Source organism: Callospermophilus lateralis, chromosome 1 (genome assembly GCF_048772815.1).
Source record: "Callospermophilus lateralis isolate mCalLat2 chromosome 1, mCalLat2.hap1, whole genome shotgun sequence".
NCBI classification, from domain to species: domain Eukaryota; kingdom Metazoa; phylum Chordata; class Mammalia; order Rodentia; family Sciuridae; genus Callospermophilus; species Callospermophilus lateralis.
Window position 1 is genome coordinate 50138366 of NC_135305.1, and position 21586 is coordinate 50159951.

A 21586-nucleotide genomic window follows, 5' to 3' on the forward strand; every position below is an offset into this window, starting at 1 on the left:
TTTGGTTTCTCTTGTTTATCTTCTTTGTGAGAAAGAGTAAGAAGATGAACAGTTCATGAATATTTGAGCAAACTGAATTTCACTCTTTGAGATTCTGTTATACAACCAGAAAAACTGGTTTACATTTATTATCAATGGTGAAGAACAACAATAAAAAATTGATTAGTTGATAATTTAGAAATATATATGTCTCTGCTTTAGAAAATAATCACATTAATATAAAACTTAATGGGAAATTTTAGAAAGTTTTGCTTATGTTATCAGGTTATGAAAATGAATAAATAAGCAATGCCTTGTATTATATGGTTATAAGTAAAAAACAAATACCACCACCTCATTACTTCATTTTGTGGTCCAGTGATATTCACTACTTAAGTAGCTACAATTCACAATAGAATCTGAATTCAAACAGGAGGCATCTCACAAAATATCATCGATGAAATGTGTCAACTTTCCTACAGTATGAGAGGTCTTAGCTGAAACATACTTATTTTTTTGTCACAGTTTTTCATATTTTGAACTTATAGGCAGAAAATTTTATTTAAATCTCATAAAGATTATCATTAAAAATATTCTATTTGCCCTTTATCCTAAAATTAAACTCCCAAAATTCCATTTTTTTTTCCTTACCCACTTGCAGGCTAGTAAGACTTAGAAACTTGCTTATGTCAAGAGTATTTAAAACAAAACTAAAATTTAAGGTGATATTTTGAGGGAGTATCCTGCCCTAATTTCTAAATAAGAATTTATATGTGGAAATACATAGAAATATTGTGGATCTCCTTTGAGTCGGAATGGAAGAGGATTGTGTTCAAGTAGTGTCCTCCTCAAGTCTCACTGTCAATGTTGGAGACTAGGTTTCCCAGAATCCTCTTTATCTTATGGTGTTAGTTTTGATTCCCAATGAGAGGAGCTTATATGAGATTTGTAACTCATCACTCTTAGGAGCCAAGACACTTAGTCCTAACCCCCTCTAACAGACTTCCTTCTGTGCAGACCAGTGTGACAGACCCCTAGCCTTCTCACACTCTCTGCCTTCTCAGCTTGCTCCAGACTGAAGTCATTAGTGACATGTCTCCAGTCCTTTGAATAAAGTACTCCAAACCTTCTCTCTTACCATGTTCTTCTACCTTTGCTTAAGCTTAAATTGCTACATTAGATTCTACCCGAAAAGTTATAATGGTTCGGTGTCCTCAAAATACATTAAATTTAATAAAACTGCTGACATCCAGAGTGCTTTCATGAGGACAGGCTTAAGATTGGGAATCTACAATTGATCCTTTGTTTGAATTACATTTAAAGAGATTAATTATATCATTACTTGTGGTAATTAAGATGCAATGAAGGCTAATATGGTACTTTAAAAAAAAGTAGATATTTGAGATGGCAGAAAATCTTTGGTGTTTAAAGCTTATGAAGGGGACTGGGGATGTGGCTCAGGCAGTAGCGTGCTCCCTTGGCAGGCATGCAGCGCTGGGTTTGATCCCCAGCACCACATACAAGTAAAGATGTTGTGTCCACTGAAAACTAAAAAATAAATATTAAAAATTTTCTCTCTCTCTCTCTCTCTCTCTCTTTCTTTAAAAAATAAAAATAAAGCTTATGAAGGAGAGGTAGAATTCTACCATGGGTTCATAATAGGTAACCTGTTCTCTTAACCTCCTTCCTAAGTCCCATGAGAAGCTCCAGAGAATTATCCCTTCAGCATGCTGTGAGAGTTGTTATAAAAACCCTAGAAAATGAAGACAAACACTGAACAAATCTTGTGAAAAAGAATTTCACACCAATAAACGATTTCCTTTTCCATTTACCTTGCTTCATGCAGCATAGAATATGTGATAAATACTAGGTGACATAATTCTGGGACATTATATGGTGAATATAATGTGTTACATTCTATACCAAGTCTATCATTTTGTCAGTATATTGTACAAAATGTTTAGCAAAGAAGAACAATATTTTTGTATAGTATTGTACCAGTACACATAAAATGCTATAGATCAAAGCATGTCCACTAAATAGGAATTGGTAAAATACCACCTGGGAAGCAAATTCAGCCACCTGCTTTGTTTTGTAGTTTAAATTCTTTGGAACACAGCCTCACCTATTCTTCTATGATTTGTAGAGATCTGCTTTAACATTATAATGGAAAAATTGAGTAGCCATGGCAAAGACTGTGTGGGCCACAAACCTGAAAATATTTATTATCTAGCTGTTTACAGAAAAAAAAAATCCAATTCATACACTAAACTTTAATTGAATATGGTAAAACATTTCATTATACATGGGCTGGGTGTAACGTATGTGCTAGGATTTCACCAAATTAAAATCAAAACATGCCACCATTTTTTTATTTGTTGTTTTCAAGAGATTGCTAATTCGGCTTGGGAATTGATTTGTCATTGTCCCACAATCTTCGTCTAATTACTGTAGTTGTAGACAAATGTTTGTCGAATTCAGTTCATTCATTTAATCAGAAATTTGTCAGCTGTAATATATGGTCGAAATGTTAGTATTAATTATATACTGAAGTATTAATTATAGGTTTGCAATTGTACCATTAACACCAGCATAAGCATATTAATTACAAAGAGTCTTGATGAATCTGTTGACAGATATGTTAGGATAGAAACTATTAATTTGAGATAAGAATGGTTGATGCCAGGGAAAGTAAAATCAAAGATGCCAGTTTACTTATGAACAAGGATTAGAGGCTGAGACCTATTGAGGAAATAGAAGAATGCTCCTGTTCAGACACTTGGTATCTTTTCTTGAAACAGAAATAAAAGAAATCAACTCATAAAGGAAGATGTTCATGAGATAGAACTGTGAAAAGTATCAGGAAGAGAAACTACAAGTAAATATTTTTAATGGGAACACAGGTGAAATGAAATGAAAAAACTCTACAGAAATAGAAAAATGAAATTAGGCATAGGTTGACCCTACCTGTGCTGTTTTTAGCCTAGAATAATCATTAAGATCTTTCTTCTTCTCCTTCTCCTTTTTCTACATAGGCTTACTGGTTCTGTCTCTGGAAGTGGGATTTATGACTTATAAGATACCCAGTCATCTTGATAATCACGTAGGTATAAGAAACATAAAAATGCCTTTATTTTAAACCAAGGCAGGAAAGACTTAAAATTCCATCACAGAAATTCAGATTTGTTACCAGTTGTCTCTTGTCCCAAGTCTCAAATTGTCATGGAGATCCCAAACTCAATTTTGATATCTTTTCTCTCATATTTTCCTTGGATCAAATTTCTGTTTTAGTGAGCCATCTCATGACTAGTCCATCTGTGAGTCCTTGCTTTCTTTTTGTATTTTTCTCATTCCTTCTCATAAACTGAAATTTCTAGATCGCAGTATGGCAGCTGTAATACTGTTGGTAGCAGATGAACTTCTCACACAGACTGCTGGCATGGGTGGCTGTGTAAATCTTGTTTCTGGCCTGTCCTCTACTCAGTATAATGCTTTTTTTTTTTTCTGCTGTTTCTTCTTATTTTCCCTGGTCTACCTGTCAGGTTTTCTACACATGTCTTGTTCTTTATCAAAACAAATAAACATATTTGTCACTATCACCTCCAAAATTTTCTTATTGTCTATTCCTTTGCTATTTTTTGTTGTTGTTTGTTTGTTTTGGTGATAAGAACAGTTAACATGAGATCTGTCCCTTGGACACAATTTTAAATTTATAACATTTTATTATTCACTACAGACACTATGCTGTGCTGTATTGCAAATCTTTCAAACTTACTCATACAATCGAAATGTTATATCCACTTAGCACAGCTTCTCATGTTTATCTTCTACCAAACCCTATCAATCATCATTCTATTCTCTGTGTCTATAATTTTGAGTACTATAGATGTATAAGTAGGATCATGCAGCATTTGTCCTTGTGCACTGGGGCTTATTTTGGTTAGCAAAATGTCCTTCAGATTTACCCATGTTGTTGCATGTGGCAGAGTTTCTTTATTTTTAAGAACTGAGTAATAGTCCCCTGTATGTACATTCTTAAAATTTTTTCAATCATCAATGGGTACTTGAGTTTCTATGTCTTACTTATGAATAATGCTGCAAAGAATATGTGAGTTCAGAATTTGAGGTCTTAAATTCAATTCTTTATGTATTCAGAAGAGGGATTGCTGGATCATATAACAGTTCTAATTGTTCAGAGCTTCCATACTGTTATTCATAGTGGCTATAATATTTCACATTTCCACTATCAGTGTACAAAAGTTGCAGTGCTTCTACATACTTATCTTTATGTTTTGTTTTTGATAATAGCCATCTTAGTAGAAGTAAATCAATGTCTCACTGTGGTAGTGATTAGTGTATCTCCTATGACTAGTGATAATGACCACTTCTGTATATGCCTGGTGATCATTTATGAGTCTACCTGAGAGAAACTTATAGTCAGAAAATTTTACTACCTCCACCAAAAACAATTAGAACTAACAAATGAATTCAGTAAAATTTAAGAAAAGAATATCAACATAGAAAACTTACTATGCTTTTGCTTACTAACAATAAACTATCCTAAAAAGTAATTTTTAAAATCCCATTTACAACAGTATGAAAAACATAAAATATTTCATGAAAAACTCAACCAAGGAGGTGAAAAACTTGTTTAATATAAACTGCAAAATGTGGATAAAAGACATTAAAGAAGATACAGATAAATGGAAAAATGTACCATGACCATGAAGTAGAATACTTAATATTGTGAAAATGCTGTACTCAGCAGAGTGAGGTACAGATTCAATGCTCTTCCCATCCAAATTCCAGTGGCATTTTTAACAGAAATACAAAAAGCAGTTAGTCTACGACTGGAGCCACAAATTAAAATAACACTATAAAGGACCCAATATAGCAAGTGATCTCAAGAAAGAACAAAGCTGGAGGCATCAAACCTCCAATTTTCAAAATATAAAGAGATAGCAGTTTAAACAGAATGCAATCAGGTACGAATTGACAAGTCCATAATCCCAGTTACTCAGGAGTCTAAGGCAAGAGGATTCCAAATTCAAGGCTATGCTGGGAACATTAGCAAAAACCTGCCTCAAAATAAGATTAAAATAAGAATGGTAATTAGTGGTAGAATACTTGCCTGGTATCTGAGAGGTTGTGGGCTCAGTACCCAGTACTGGAACAAATCAAGATATGCATGGCTACTGAGCCAACTGATCTTTGACAAGTGTCAAGAATATTATAGGGCATAAGAATAGTCCATTTAACAAATGACATTGGAGAACCTGTATCCACATGCAAAACAATGCAATTTAATCCATATTATATGGGTACATACACAAAAATAACCTCAAAATGTATTGAAGACTTAAATAAAATATCTAAAAGTATAAAACCCCTAGAAGAAAACAAAGGTGAAAATGTTCATAACATTGATTTTTGGCTATGATTTCTTGCATATGTCACTAAAAGCATAAGCAACAGAAGTGAAATAGATAGAAATACATCAAAGAAAAAGTTTCTTCACAGTAAATAAAACAACAGAGTCAAAGGCAAACTATAAATAGGAGAAAATATTTGCCAACTGTACAACTGATAGGGAGTTACTATCCAAAATATCCCAGAAACTACCACAAATCAATAGCAGAAACACAATCTGAATAAAACTGGGCAGTGGACTTCAGCAGACATTTCTCCAGAAGAGCTGTGCCATATATTTTGACATAAACTTCCTGCAGTGAAAGAGCAGTTAATTTTGCTTGGCAATGGAAATTCTCACAGAGAGAGTGACCGTTTGACTTGATTCTTCATGGACACAGGCAATACCAGAGAGAGTTTGAGAAATGATCTTTTAAACAGAGCAGTGAAAAGATCCATATGAGATAAATAAATGTAAAAGTATTCAAAACACCATGTACAATCACTCACATATTTTGTTTTGGGAAATGACACCTTTTCATTGTAGGAGATGAGTAGAAAATGAAAGAAACTTTAAATTTTACTGTACTTCCCCCTGAGTTATTCTGTGCTTACTTTCCTAATATTTAGCCCTTCCCCTTCACTTCACATGGACAATTGCTTAAATCTCTGACCTAACATTCCAAAAATTTCTGGTCAATATCTGGATTTGGTGTTATGTTTAGAAGTAGTTTGGAAAGTCATATGTCTAAAATTTTGTATCCTAATTTTTATGATGTGTATTTATCATTTGTCTATTGAGTATTTTATTGTGGGTTCTTTTATAGTCATTGCATTTCTTGATTTGTGACAGCTCAACTAGTGGCATGTTCACATGAATTTTACTACATGTTTTCCTCACCCTTGGAGAGGGAATGAAATTTCCTCATATCATATTGTCACTTATATCACAAACTTCTGACTTAAAGAGTTTACTTATTTCTCTTCAGTTGATTCTGATCAGGGCTTCCTCTTCTCTGGCTTCTAGAAACTTCATCTAAGGTATGAAAATATACCCTGACAAATAAAGATGATGACTCTCTATGTTTCATTCCTAGATCTTTTTCCAGGGATAATCACCATTATTTTAGTCAGCTTTTTCACTGCTGGGACTAAAGGATATGAGTAGAACAACTGTAAAGGAGAAAAAGGTTATTTGAGGGCTCACAGTTTCAGAGGTCTTAGTCCATAGAAGGCTACCACCATTACTCAGGGCTCAAGGTGAGGCTGAACATCATGGCAGGAGAGGGTAACAGAGGGAAGCAGCTCACATCTTGGTGACCAGAAAGCAGAGAGAGAAATACACTCACCAGATAGAAATATATACCTAAAGCCCTGCTCCAATTCCCACCTCATCCAGCAAAACCCTTTAACCACTTTAGTTAACTCACTAATTAGGCTAAAGCTATAACCCAACCATTTCTCGCCCAAATCTCTTGCATTGTCTCACATGTGAGCTTTTGGGGGACACCACATTTAAACCATACCAACCATGTCACTTCATCAGTGTAAACATACTTATGCTTTTTCTACACATGTAGTGAAATCCTATAGAAATCTGTAAACTTCTAAGTAACCTAGAGAAAAATGCATTAAAACATGGAAATGTTCAAATTTCAATGTATTTGACAAATGTTTTCTACACTTTGTGGTTTGTGGATATCACTATTTCAAAATTTGATGATCAAATTATTTCCCCATTGGTTACATTCTTTTGAGCTCCTGTTACAAGTTTTTGAAAGAGGAAAAATAAAACCATTTTTGTTCCATTATATTTTGGTGGAAACTCTGAACTAGATTTATCATAGTTCATTTTTATAAGTCATTTTCTGTATATTAGAATGGACATTGGAATACTCAGATAGTAATTCTTAGCATTATTAAGTTCTGTATACATGCCACAGAGATCAAACCTCTGATTTATTTTTTATACTCAAAGCACCCAAACCAATATCTAACTAAAATTTGCACATAACATACCCTTCCTATGATGCTGTGGTATATTTTCCAGAATAAGCAAAACAATTATATTTATGGGAAAAGTCAGTTATACTGTAAAATATGTGTAATTCAAAAATATGTATACCCAAAGTACAAAAGAATGTTATTAAGAGGCAATATATAATATGTATTTTATGGAACAATCTTTTTTAGAATATACATTATGAAGTAAAATATGAAAATAAAAAATGATGCATGAACAGTTACATACTCTTTGAATTTAAGACTATTGTATCAAAGACACAATTTTTTAAAATGTGATTCTGGTACTAGAGATGTCAAAATTTGTTGTTTGGAGAAGCTTGATACTCAAGTCTTCATTTCATTTTCTGTAAAAATGTGAACATGATTTCAGCAAAGCTCATTCTCTCCAGAGGCTTTATGGATAAAACAACTCTTTCCTTTCCTTTATTTTTAAATAAGATGTATTTATTATATTGTAATTTTATTACTTTGGATTTCAAATCTTAATGAATACATACCGAGAATAATAACTATACTGCATTACACATATAACACACCAGAACAATCATTGTTTTATTTTTGCCACAGTAAGAATTTAACTGAAATTCAAAAGAAATTACCTGTATATTTATTTTTGCAAAAATAGTCAGAAATTGGAAATTTTCTGTTTTCAAACAAATATTTTTTAGAGAAGATGCATTTTTTCTTTCTTTTTTCTCTCTCTCTCCTCTCTCTCTTCCTCCCTCCGCCTGCCCCCCCCTCACACACACACACACACACACACACACACACACACACACACTTACATCACATTAAATGGGAAATATGCTTCCTCCAATCACCTCCAAATAAGCATTGCTATGTTAAAATGTATTTCCTGTTTTAGCTTTCTGTTTTGCTTACTATCTGTTGCACTGGGATTCAATTTCATGCAAAGTTTTACATAGACTGCTTTTTAATTTAAAATTATGCCACTAAGAGTTTCCCATGATGTGTAAATTTCTTCAAAACTGACAAATATTTTCAACTGATTTCCTGGAAAGCATTGTAACTTTTAGTTGACCTTTGGGTTAATTTTTTTTTCTTTTTTCACTTTTTTTTCTTTCTTTTGGCATAGTTTTGTCAGTTTGACTAAGGCATTTAGTGCAGGTACTTATATTTTCCTACAAAGTAGTAACTCATGCATAATTCTGATAGGAAGCATAAATTAAATTTGAAAATGACTATGGTGATATGTCCTTCCAGAATAATGTCTTTTCTAGTCACTCAAGAATACATGCACAAAGGAAAGACAGCAGTCCTTATTATATTCCAGCCACGTGCCTGTCACCATGCTAGTCTCCTTTTATATTTTCAATGTGTAGCATTCTATAGGACAGGCATTTTCCACAATTTTCAAATTAGAAAGCTAAATCTTCAGATGTTTAACAAGCTTCTGAAATAATGCAGTTTTTATATAGCAGAGCTGAAAATAGAACTGATCCTTAAATCTCAGTTATTTTCTTACTATATCTGCATAAATCTAATTTCAAAAATCCTTGTGTAATGGGAGAGTTCACCTGGTTGATGTTCATACTTAAAGGGCCCTTCTCAAAGAGGGTATATTTCTCTTTGGGAAGACACATGGCCTTGAGAGTCTACCTGAGCTCTTCCCAGTGTCTTACCTCTACCCTTGTTACAGTTCAGATATGGGGTATCCCCTAAAAGCTCATGTGTGAGACAATGCAAGAAGGCTTGGAGGTAAAATGATTGGGTTAAGGCTGTAATAACCCAATCAGTAAATTAATTTCCTGAAAGGACTATAGCAGATAGGGTGTGGCTAGAGGAGGTGGGTAATTTAGGGTGTACTCTTGGGGTATATATTATTTTCCTGTTGAGCTCTCATTCTGCTTCCTGATCATCATGTAAGCTGCTTCCCTCCACCACACTCTTCAACCATGCTGTTCTGCTTCACCTTGAGCCCCAAGGAATGAAACCAGCTGTCTGTGAACTGAGACCTTTGAAAAACTGTGAGCCCCCACATAAACTTTCCTCTTTAAAATTGTTCTTATCAGGTTTTTCAGATGCAGTGGTGATAGCCCTGTTTCTTCCCCCATTATGACATGGCCTCTGATTAAAAAGTGCTCAATGATGATGCCTCTTCTTTTTTCATCCTTTATCTTCAGGGAGTAGAAGTGAGCTAGAGTAAGGCAGGTTAATGGAAAAAACAATTCATTGATCAAAAAATGAACGTAAAAAATGTCAGGAAATTGTACCAACTCTATCCTGTTCTATTTCTATTATGCTTCTTCTATTGGATTGAATCTCAAAAGATTGTGATTTTTAAATATATGTTGCATATTATATATATATATATATATATATATTCATATAATTTGTCATATATATATATATATATATATATAATTTATCACAAGTATTCTTAGGCAGAATGAATGAATGGCAAAAGAACCCAAAGGATAAATACAACTTCAATATTTTTATCCTAATCAAATGTCCAAAATGATATTATTTGCAAATATATTCTAGTGTGTGCTTGTCTTCTTTAAGTAGATGAAGAAATTATAATAATTTTCACAAAAAAGAACCAGATTTCTTTTTGTACTTTTACTTTTTTTTCTCTTAGTAAAATATAATTTTACTTTTTCCAAGAGCACCTAACACATATAAAGAAATTAGTTACTTTCTAAAAGTAAAGTGAGACATCAATTTTATCTTTAATAAAAATTATATCAAAATTATTTTCATTAACAGTAGTTTCTATCATTATGGTGAAAGCAAAACTTGAACATGCCTGTAGAGAGCTAAGGACTATCCAATACTGCTGCCTTCTGAATTACAAAGTTCAATGAGCTCAAAGCTTTAAAATTGGGAAGATTTGAATTCAAAGGTCTATCTGTGTGACCTTGTAAATCAATTTCTCTATTTCTTCTCCTGTTGAGACCAATGGATAAGGACATGTGAGAATTAAGGAAAATGATGTATAAGAAATGAGCCGATCTCCATTGTCTGTAACCAGCAAGGATGTAGCAAAATTGCTTCCTGCCTCCTACATTGTGGTCTGTAATTTTTCCCCTTTCTCTTGTCTTTGTGAGGTTCTGATCACTGGATGACCCTCCAGGGGTCACACAGTGTGCATTTAGCTGTGCCTTCATTGCTCCACCTGCCCCTGCACCACTTACAGAAGTCAAATTATTTGTTTCAAAATTACATAGGGCAGAAGAAGAAGGCCTGCACAATGACCCTCAAGGAACAAAACTGGGTTTGTTACATCACTTACAATTATTTATTTTGATTCTTTCCTAAAGATGACATTTGTTTTAATCATTGCTCTCTTCAAAATTTTGATATGAAATTCATTGACTGATTTATGGGTATGCAATGCAAAGCCAAAATTAGGAAATATTTTATGAAGAGAAGTCCTGGATAAAAATGTGTTCACCAAGTAAGGTAAAATATGGGATGGCACAGAAGGAAAGAGCACATCTGGGTACAGCCACATGTGGAACATCTGAGATGAGGTGTTACTGATGTTGGCACCTTGAGTAGATGCTATGGTTTCATCATGGTTAGAACGTGTCAAACTTCTTATGAGTTGGGAGCTTGGTCACCTGTGATGTTGTTAACAGGTGGTTAGACCTGTAAGAGGTGGGGTAGGCCATTAGGTCACAGGCATCATTACCCTCAGAAGAGATTAAGGCAGTTCTCATGGAAGCATGGGTTAGTTTCAGCTAGAGGGTCATTATCAAAAAAGCAAGACTGGCCTTGGAATTGGTCATTGGCTCCCTGTCTCACTCTGTAATATCTTGCTGTATTAAGTGTTCCTGTCATGATAAATATCCCATAGTGTGATGGGCCTAGGCAGACCCTGACCACAGCTGTGGTCATGCTGTTTGTTCTTCAGCTTCTAAATTGGTGAGATAAATAAACTTTTTTTCTTTGTAAAGCCCCCACCTTCAGACCTTTTGTTTTAATAGAAGAAAACTAATTACCATAGTCTTCTGCTTGGTCTGTGATTCGTTCACCAAGATTAATCCTTCAGATGTTAATTTCACACTTAAATCTAAGGATAGTTTTATGCAAGTTACATTAGCATATAACCTTCATGACAGAATTTTCTCTTTGTTAATCTCTAAAGAAACCCCAGCATATTGACACATCCCTGGCATAATTTTACAATGTTTATTTGTTGAATAAATCAACTATCTTTAGGATAATGTTCAACTTTCTCAGCATGGGCTGAGAACATTCTCAGTAAAAAAAAGCAATGCCTAAATCTTTTAGGTTTGGTTCATGCTATTACTCTTTTGTTATGATTTAGTCATGCTGGGCTCATTTATTTGTTCAAATTGCAACTTCTTTTTCCACACTTTTTTTTTTTCCATTTGGAATACTTTCTCTTTTTTTTTTCTACCCCCGACTTCTGCCAGGATAAATCACACACAAAGTTTAGTTTATAGTCCCCCAAATGTGCCCCAAAGCAAAATGTCCTCATCACTAAACCATGTCATTCTGGACCTCTTATTCCATTAAATGCATCATCTTAAATTACTTGGCTTCATTCTATTGTTGCCACCAGATTCTATGAAGCAAAAATTGGGAGCCACATTTATTTTGTTCATGATGCTGACTTCATCATTCAATTACAAAATACACATGTAAAAAATTAAAATGCACTGTCTAATGAAGTAGGTGTATTCTAATGAAGTAGATGTATTACAATAAGAGACATTTTTGTAAATGATGATACTCAAAATTGGACAGGAAATTTTGCCACTCTTGGAAATATTTCCTCAACATTCATAAATTAATATCATCTATAATTTTTAGGTTTTGTATTTTTTTCTTAAGTTTTACTATTTTTACTTGATGCATAAAAATCTACTTGAAAAATTAAACACCTGCCAAATCCCTTCTTTGATGACAATAGAAGAATGCTTCCTTCAAGGTATTTAAAAATGTTCATTTGTATGCCACTATATATGTAAATCAACTTTTGTGGATGGTATATACATGTGATGTAAGTTTCCACAAATTCCAAAGTATAGTTACCCTATTCTTAATTCATAATTAATGTACATATAACTGATAAAGAGTAGATACCATTTAACTCTATAAAAAATTTATATAATGTTTATGGATACATCTATATAAATATACGCACATATATGTACAAACACACAGGTTTCTGGCACATATGGATGTTTATTAGTGTTTATGTTTTTTAGCAGATCAAAATAATTTAACAATGTAGAAGATTTACAGGGTTTGGGGGGATCCGAAGAACTAGGCAGTCTTAAAAGAATTTTATGGAAATGTAGATTGAGACAAATTCTTTGAAAGATGATTTTGCACAATTTCAAATATACAAGTAGCAATTGCTTCTAAACCTACACTTATATATCTCTATATGTATGCATGTAAATGCTTTCTATGCCATCGATTTTAGTAGCAAAATATACTTAAAATACCTAAATGCCATTATAGACTAAAAGGCCTAACACATTACTGAATGGATGTACCAAGGAATATTATATTAGCTTTATTTAAACTGAAATAAGCCTGTATTTTCTACTCTCTAAAAATATACAGAGATTTTTAGGTGGAAAAATGCAAAACTATACATTGGGTTATCACATTTTTCAAAAAATAAAACATGTACGTGCAGATAGTTGTATATATCTAGTGACTGACATATTCTGTAAGGGAAAAAAAACTCTTATTTACAGGAATTTATAATGAGTACAAATGGGATTTTTGAATGAGTGGGAGATTCAATCTACTTTATATAACCTTGATAATACTTATGCATCTAGATACATTTTTAAAAAATATTAGGTTTTCTTCTCATAATTAAATCAATTCAATTTTCAAAATAATAAAAAATAACACTTAAAGCAGGCCAAGAGCCTCGTAGGTGAATCCAGGTAAAATCTGTAAAGGCTTGTGTGCCTTGAAACATATATTTAAAACACAAACTCACAGGAGCAAGAGTACTCAAATGCAAACATTTTCAGTTGCTCTAAAGAGTAAGTTCCTACTATTTCTCATGAAATAAGCCATAGGGTTAAATCTTTACTTATAGTAGTATTTTGGGAAAATACTCTTGTATTGCCATTCAAATTTCTTTTAAATAGGATTTTACCCTAATTGGAAGAATATGTGTGGTTGAGTAACATTAAACTAGTAATAAGGTCTTCAAGAAAGCAATACTTTATTCTTGAAGGTAAGCATAACCTAAATTACTACAGCTGTTGCTAACAGTAACATACATACATGAGAATTTCTCTGAATTATCATGGAAGAAAATGCCTTAGTAAGAAATTTAAGAAGCCTCTTGGCCAAATTCCTTGCAGAATGACAGTGGTATTTTCAGTCCTGGAACAACATTGAAAGGAAGTAGAAACTGACTTGGATCAAACAACCCCAGGGGATTTTGTTGTATCATATTGTTTCATTAATTAGAATAAAACTAAAAGTACAAACAATTCAAGCTACATTTCTAGCATTGACTTAATCATCATCACATTAGCAGAAATAGAGGATAATCTTATGGTAAATGAAAAATATTTTGAGTACACAGATATATGAAGAAGTGATCCAGGTTCTAAGTTTAGAATATTTACCATGTGCATAGTCTTCACCCTAATAAATGCTGCAGTCTTGTGTCCTAACATACATTATATTAACATTAAAAAAAAAACATTATGGTGAACTGTTTTCATTGGTTTTGCATTGCTGTGACCAAAATACTTAACAAGTACAATTTAAATAAGGGAAAATTATTTAGAACTCACAGTTTCAGAGGTCTCCATCTGTAGACTGCTAACACTATTTCTCTGCCTAACGTGAGGCAATATATTATGAGGAAAGGGCCTAGCAGAGGAAAGCTTCTCAGCTTATGGCATGGTTAGGAAGCAAAGAGAGGGGGAGAGAAAGGAAGAAGCTGCAGGAAAAGCAACACTTCTAGGGTGCACCCCCACAACCTGCCTAGAGTTACCATTCAGTCCATTCCAACTATGATGGATTGGTTAGGCTACAGACCTCATAATCTAATCATTTTACCTCGGACTTTTTCTGCATTCACAGGAATTTTGAGCAGACATCTCATATCCAAACCATAACATTCTGTCCCTTGCCTCCATCTCTCATGTTTATCTCACAATGCAAAATTCATTTTCATCTCCAAAACTCCCATAAGTCTTAACAACTCCAGAATTTTTAAGTCTCCTTGAGCTTCATGGAAAACCCTTGGTGATAAGTCCCTGTAAAAACTAAAAAAAAATTACACATATTAAATATATAATGGCCCAGATTAAACATTTCCCTTTCCAAAAAGGGTACAGGGGCACAAAAAGAAAGGTTAGGGACTAAGCAAGAAAGAAACACAGCTGGAAAATGGGTAAGATAATTTTGCAAACAGCATCTAGGACACATGGCTGTGAGATACCAACTCCAAAGGGCTTGGGCAGCTCCACTCTTTTGGCCTTGCCAGTTGAAGTATGTATGGGTTGCCTTGAAGTCTGGATCTCTCCATAACCAACAGTTTTTCTTAGCAGACAGTCCCCTTTACTGGCATCTCTTAATTCCTAAGTTTTCCATTCTAACTTTAGCTTCCTCTTTTACCTTCACGCATCATCCTCTCAGGACCAATCCACAGGTCTCTGGACCTGGAATACTTTGCCTGATCTCTCATGTTTTTCTTTGAAATCTTGGTGGAGGTCTTCATGACTCCTTAATTGAGCATCCTATACTCCTAATTAGAACAAGCACCAGCTCACATAATACCTGGGTTCCCTGGAATCATGGCTGTAGCAACTCTGCATGCCTGTGTGGCTAAGCATGGTGAAACAAATTCATGGACTCCCTGTTCAATCAGGGTGACTCCATGGTATCTTCCCAAAGGAATTTTTTTCATTTAAAACCTCCATCCTTTGATGGGTGTGGTCTTGGAAATATCTGAGATGCCATCAAACTATCTTTTCTATTGTCTCTGTGCAAAATACTTAGCATATTTTGGGGAGCTCTAATCTTTTCAATGAGCCCAACTTCCTTGGCCAAAGATTTACATGCAATTTTCTAGCCAAACTACAAGTTTTTAAAATCCTTTAACTCTACTCTCTTTTCCATATTCTCAAAGTAATACTGGCTAAAAGCTGCAAGCAACATCTATGTCATTGATTGAATACTGTGATGCCTTGGAATTTTCTCCTCCAGATTAATGAGTCCTTCACCTTTAAATTCAGGCTTACATTTTCCTATGCCCCAGGACATAGGAAAAATATAGCTTAAGTTCTTTACCAGAATATAAAAGAAATGGCCTGTAGTTTAATTCTAAATAGAGTCCTCATTTTCCTCTGAAACGCCATGAGCAGTCAGCATTCCTACTGGTTGTTTGTTTCTTTTACTCCCATCAGAATCACTCCCATCAGAATGCTTACAACTTTTTAAATCTTTACTGACCTGCATTTCCAAACTTTTCCAAATTCTTTTTAACACTAATTTTCAAAGATTTCTGGACAACTTGACCAGGTTACTCACAGGAAATGATCCCACTCTTTGTACCAAAATTTGTTTTAGTTTAATTTTCATTGTCATGAACAAAATATCCAACAAGCATCTGTTCAGTTCCTTGGCCCATTTATTGATTGGGTTATTTGTTTTTTTTTTTTTTTTTTTGAGTTCTTTTTAATACCCTAGAGATTAGTGCTCTATCTGATGTGCAAGTGGTAAAAATTTGCTCCCAAGCTGTTGGCTTTCTATTCACCTCACTGATTGTTTCTTTTGCTGAGAAGAAGCTTTTTTAGCTTAAATTCATTGCATTTATTAATTCTTGATTTTAATTCTTGTGCTATAGGTGTCTTGCTAAAGAAGTAGGGGCCTAATCCAATATGATGGAAATTTGGGCTTAATTTTTCTTCATTAGACACAAGGTCTCTGGTTTAATTCCTAGATCTTTGATCCACTTTGAGTTGAGTTTTGTGCATAGTGAGAGATAGGGGTTTAATTTCATTTTGCTGCATATGGATTTCCAGTTTTCCCAGCACCATTTGTTGAAGAGGCTATCTTTTCTCCAATGTACATGTTGGCAAGGATGTGGGAGAAAAGGCACACTCATACATTGCTGGTGGGACTGCAAATTGGTGCAGCCAAATGGAAAGAAGTATAGAAAATCCTTAGAAAACCGGAAATGGAAGCTTTTGACCAGCTATCCCACTCCTTGGTCTATACCCAAAGGACTTAATAACAGTATACTACAGGGACACAGCCACATCAATGTTTATTGCAGCACAATTCACAATGGCTAAACTGTGGAACCAACCTAGATGTCCTTCAGTAGATGAATGGATAAATAAAATGTGGCATATATACACAATGGAATATTACTTAGCAATAAAAGAGAATAAAATCATGGCATTTGCAGATAAATGGGTGGAGTTGGAGAATATAATGCTAAGTGAAGTTAGTCAATCCAAAAAATCCAAATGCCAATGTTTTCTCTGATATAAAAGCTGATTCATAGTGGGGTTGGGAGTGGAAGCATGGGAAGATTAGACAAACTCTAGATAGGGAATGGAGGAGGGAGGGGGAGGAAGAAGGAGGGAGGAGTAAAGGGATAAATAGATGGTGGACTGAGATGGACATCACTACATGTATGAAGACACAAATGGTGTGAATGTACTTTGTATACAAGCAGAGATATGGAAAATTGTGCTCTATATATGTAATATGAGTTGTAATGCATTCTGCTGTCATATATAATAAATTAGAATAAAAAATTTTAAAAAATTCAACAAGAAGTAGTTAGAGGGAATAAAGTTAATTTGGGGATCATGCTTTCAGAGATCTCAGTCTGTAGACTGCTGACTCCCTTGGTCTGGCCCAAGGTGAGACAATACATCAAGGGGGAAGAGACTAGTAGAGGAAAGCTACTCAACTTATATTGGGGTCAGGAAGATGACAGAAAGAAAATAGGGGTGGAGAAAGAGAGAGGGGCTACAGAAAAAACAATACTTCCAGCCCTTCCATCCCCCAATGACCCTCTTTCTCCATCCATTCCCCACTTGTCTACAGTTACCACCATCAATCCATTCAATCTAGTATGAACTGATTTGGTTACAACTCTCACAATCTAATCATTTTTCTCTAAATATTCCTGCATTTACATGAGCTTTTGCGAGATACCTCATATTTAAACCATAACATGAACAGTGACATAAAAGCATGGGGTTTGGGAGCGATCAACTAATTTTTCAGAATTATAAGGTTTATGGATGGAAGTGACATTTGTCTGTCAAATGATTGATTTATAGAGGGTGCTAAATGGGTTGTGGGAAGAGACAACAAGAGGAATCAGTGACCATGTTTCTTTAGAAGATTTGAACTAAGGATACTTTTTGTGTAGCATGAAATCTGGAGGCAATAGGGAGAGGAGAATTAGATGAGAATAAAGAGACATCTACTGACATCCTTACTCTGAACTCGGGGACATCTGCCTCATCTCTGTTATTTTCATTTTTGTGTGAATTTTTGACTATATGTGGGACTCATGTAAACATCCTAGTGTTTATATTTACTGCATGTAAATATAATTTGTTTCCTAGATCTTTCATAACAAAGTACTACAAACCAGGTACCATTTAAAGCCTGAACTATTTTATGCTCAACATTTGGAGTAAAATATAGAAGTTGGTGATCTTGTAGGACAAATCAAAAAGTTTTCTTTTAAGATGAACCAGGGAAATAATCGTATTTTTTTCAAATGTTTTATTCAGTTTAGAACGCCCTCAGAGGGCTATAGTTCACCTTTCAAAAAGATATGTTGATATCTTAAATCCCTGTTCCTCAGAAGGTGACCTTATTTGGAATAAGTTATTTCAGCTATAATTGAAACACAAGGTCATCTTGGAATAGAGTGGGCTTTTAATACATTATGATTGGTGCCTTATAAGGGGAAAAGAGGCACACAGGCAAAAAAAAAAAAATGTCCTTGTAGAGATAAGGACAGAGATTTGAGTAATATTATGACAAGCCAGGGCTTGGGCTACAAATACTGTAAGAGGCAAGTAAGGATCATCCCTTCAAAACTTCAGAGGGATTCTGGACTTTGAATTTGAACTTCTGTCTCCAGAACTTGTAGAGAATAAATTTCTGTTGTCTTAAGGCACCCTGTTTGTGGTACCTTGTTAGAAAAGTTCTAGGAAACTAATATGCCCTCTGTGTTGGATGATTTTATATATAAACTTGAACGTCATAATGAATACCCAAATACCTGGTAGAACATTATTTCTGGAGTGTCTTTGAGGATGTTTACAGAAGATATTAGCATTTGAATAAGTAAACTGAGTAATGAAGATCTGTCTTCAACAAAATAGGTGTGCTTCCAACAATCCTATGATGTCTGGAATAAAACAAAAAAGTGGTAGAAGAACTCTCCTTGAGTTGGGACAAGGTCAGATTCTCTGGCCTTTTCATGTGATCCGAATGTCATTACTGGCTTTCTTGGTTCTTCAGCTTATAAGCAGTTGATCATGGGACTCTGGGTTTCTATAAATACCTGAAATTGTTCCCATACTAAATTATTTATTATATTTCCACACATGTCCTATTTGTTCCTTTTCTGTGGAAAACCCTGAGTAATATTCCCTCTATCAAATTTTTCTTTCTGAAAATTTTTAATTTATCTTAAATCCATATAAAATTTTATTCTCTCTCTGGAGCTTTTTCCTCATTCCACTAATCCAGAGACATAGAAATTTTCTAGACTCTGTGCTTTCCTGGTGATTTTAAATATTCTTTCAGCCAAATTAATTACTTTGCAATATTTTTAGATATTTGTGGGCTAGCCGCTATTCTGAACCCTGATCTTTTCTGAGTTAGATATTATATCATGCATCCATTCTTGATTAAATTACAGTTGATAGGGGAGACTACAGATGTCAAAGTAATATTTGGTGATAACATTTTAATGATATTTAAGAAACTATTCATAAAAGAACCTTTGCCCATGCAAAGCAATGGATGTCCATTGTCTTCTTCCACAGAAAAAGATGATGAATCCCAGAAAATATTTACATGGTAATAATACATGGCATAATGTTCAAATGGGATCTGAACTTTCTTTCTTTCTTAAGAATGCTTTTTTATAAAAATGGGGAGCAAGATCATTTTAATAATATAGAAAGACTTAAGTAGTTAAAAACAGAAAAACCTTTAACCATGAGATGTTGAGTTTTTATTTCAGAAAAAAACAGCTTTGGGAATTATGGAAACTTTATCTAAATTGATAAGACTTGGTTAGCATAAGTGGTTGACTTTTTCTCTTCTATATGAAAAACTATATGAAGATTCTGACCTATCCATCTGGTTCTGATTAATTCAACTATTCTAAAGATTGTTTTAAAACATATTTTATTTACTGAGTAAAATAAATGTGGCTAAAACAACCAAATTTGAAACATAGAGGTGGACAGTGCCTTTCCCTGATCTTGTAATGTTGAAATCATAGTATATTTTCATTTTGCACCTGAGAAATAGTGTGTGTTCAGCAAATATTTTCTGAAAAACTACACAACTGACCATAAGGCCATAAAGAAAATTAAAAAAAAAAAAAAACATTCTTTTTGGACAAGTAGGGGTAAATTTAAATTTCTGAGTAGTGATTTAACTTTTATTTAGGATTTATTAACTCATATTTATATGCTGCAGCAATATTTGTTACTAAAATTGTTGGCCTTGTCAATAGAAGCTGAAAGTATTTTTGAGTCTTCCAATAAACTAGCACAAGTGATTAATTAAAATCCAAAATATGAAGAGTGTCAAACTATTCTGCTTTCAAAACCTGAGTGTTGTTCTGTGAAGAGCATTAATGCAGCCTGAGTCTCTGCAGCACTGATAGATGAGAGAAAGAAAAAGCAATTCTAGAAAAAAAAAAAAAAATAGGGCATTCATCCAAATATCCAGCCAAGACTCGTTTTGGTTGGAAATGGTAGAAATCCAACTGGAACACACTCCAAGAAAGGAATTTATGACCTACCTGATGAGATTTAAGGAATCACACAGCATAGCTTTCCTCAGAGATGATGGTGAACTGGGATTTGAAAGATGCCATATGTTGCTCATTGTCTGCATCTTAATCCTGGTGTTTTCTTTGATCACTCACTCTTTTTCTTGCAGACTAGCTTTTTTTTTTTTTTCAATTCATTATTACTATTTTGAATTTTGGGTTAGCTTTGCCAAGTTGCCCAGGCTGACCTTGAACTTGCAATCCTCCCGCATCAGCTTTCTGAGTAGCTAGAATAATAGATAGATGCCACTACACCCAGCTAGCTAATTTTTCACAGTGGAGAAATGTGGCACTGGTGGATTTCAGGCTAGTAAATGTTCAGTGTTGCTGTGCAAGGGCATTTCACAATTTACTTTAGTCCTTAGTTTTAAAAAGTCACAAGGGAATGAACTTATTAGTATGATCTGCTCAACTGCCCAACAATATCATTAGCAATGTTGGGTACAATGACTGGTAATTCCCACTGCAGCAACATTGTTAGATTCACTGGAGAAATGATCCTCCAGAATAAGAGGGTGCTATGCTATTCCTAGGATGTTAAGTAATTAAGGAAATTCATCAGTCTGAGACTCTTAGCTAGAAACTGATTATAATTTGACAGAAAGAAAACAAATCTAGGGGCTTGGGTTGTGGCTCAGGGGTAGAGCGCTTGCCTAGCACATGGGAGGCTCTGGGTTTGATCCTCAGCACCACATAAAAATAAATAAATAAAATAAATGTATTGTGTCCAACTACAACTAAAAAATATAAATATATAAGAAAAAAACAAATCTATCAAATTCTATAAAATTTCTAGTAACATGAAGTGATAAAAAAATGAGAAGGTTTGTACATGAGAAAAAAGGGGGGAGATTTTCGAACTATCTCTGAAAATAATTGTTCTTGTGTTGCTTTTTGTTTGTTGTTAGCAGTAAAATCCAGTGACTAATGGTAAGAAAGATATTAGAGTTATCCTTTATTAAAATATGTATACATACATGTACACACACACACACACACACACACACGTGTGTGTGTATGTGTGTATTTATTGTTGGTACCAGAGATTGAATACAGGGTGCTTAACCTCTGGGCCACATTCCCAGGCCTTATTATTTATCTTATTTTTTATTTTGAGACAGGGTCCTA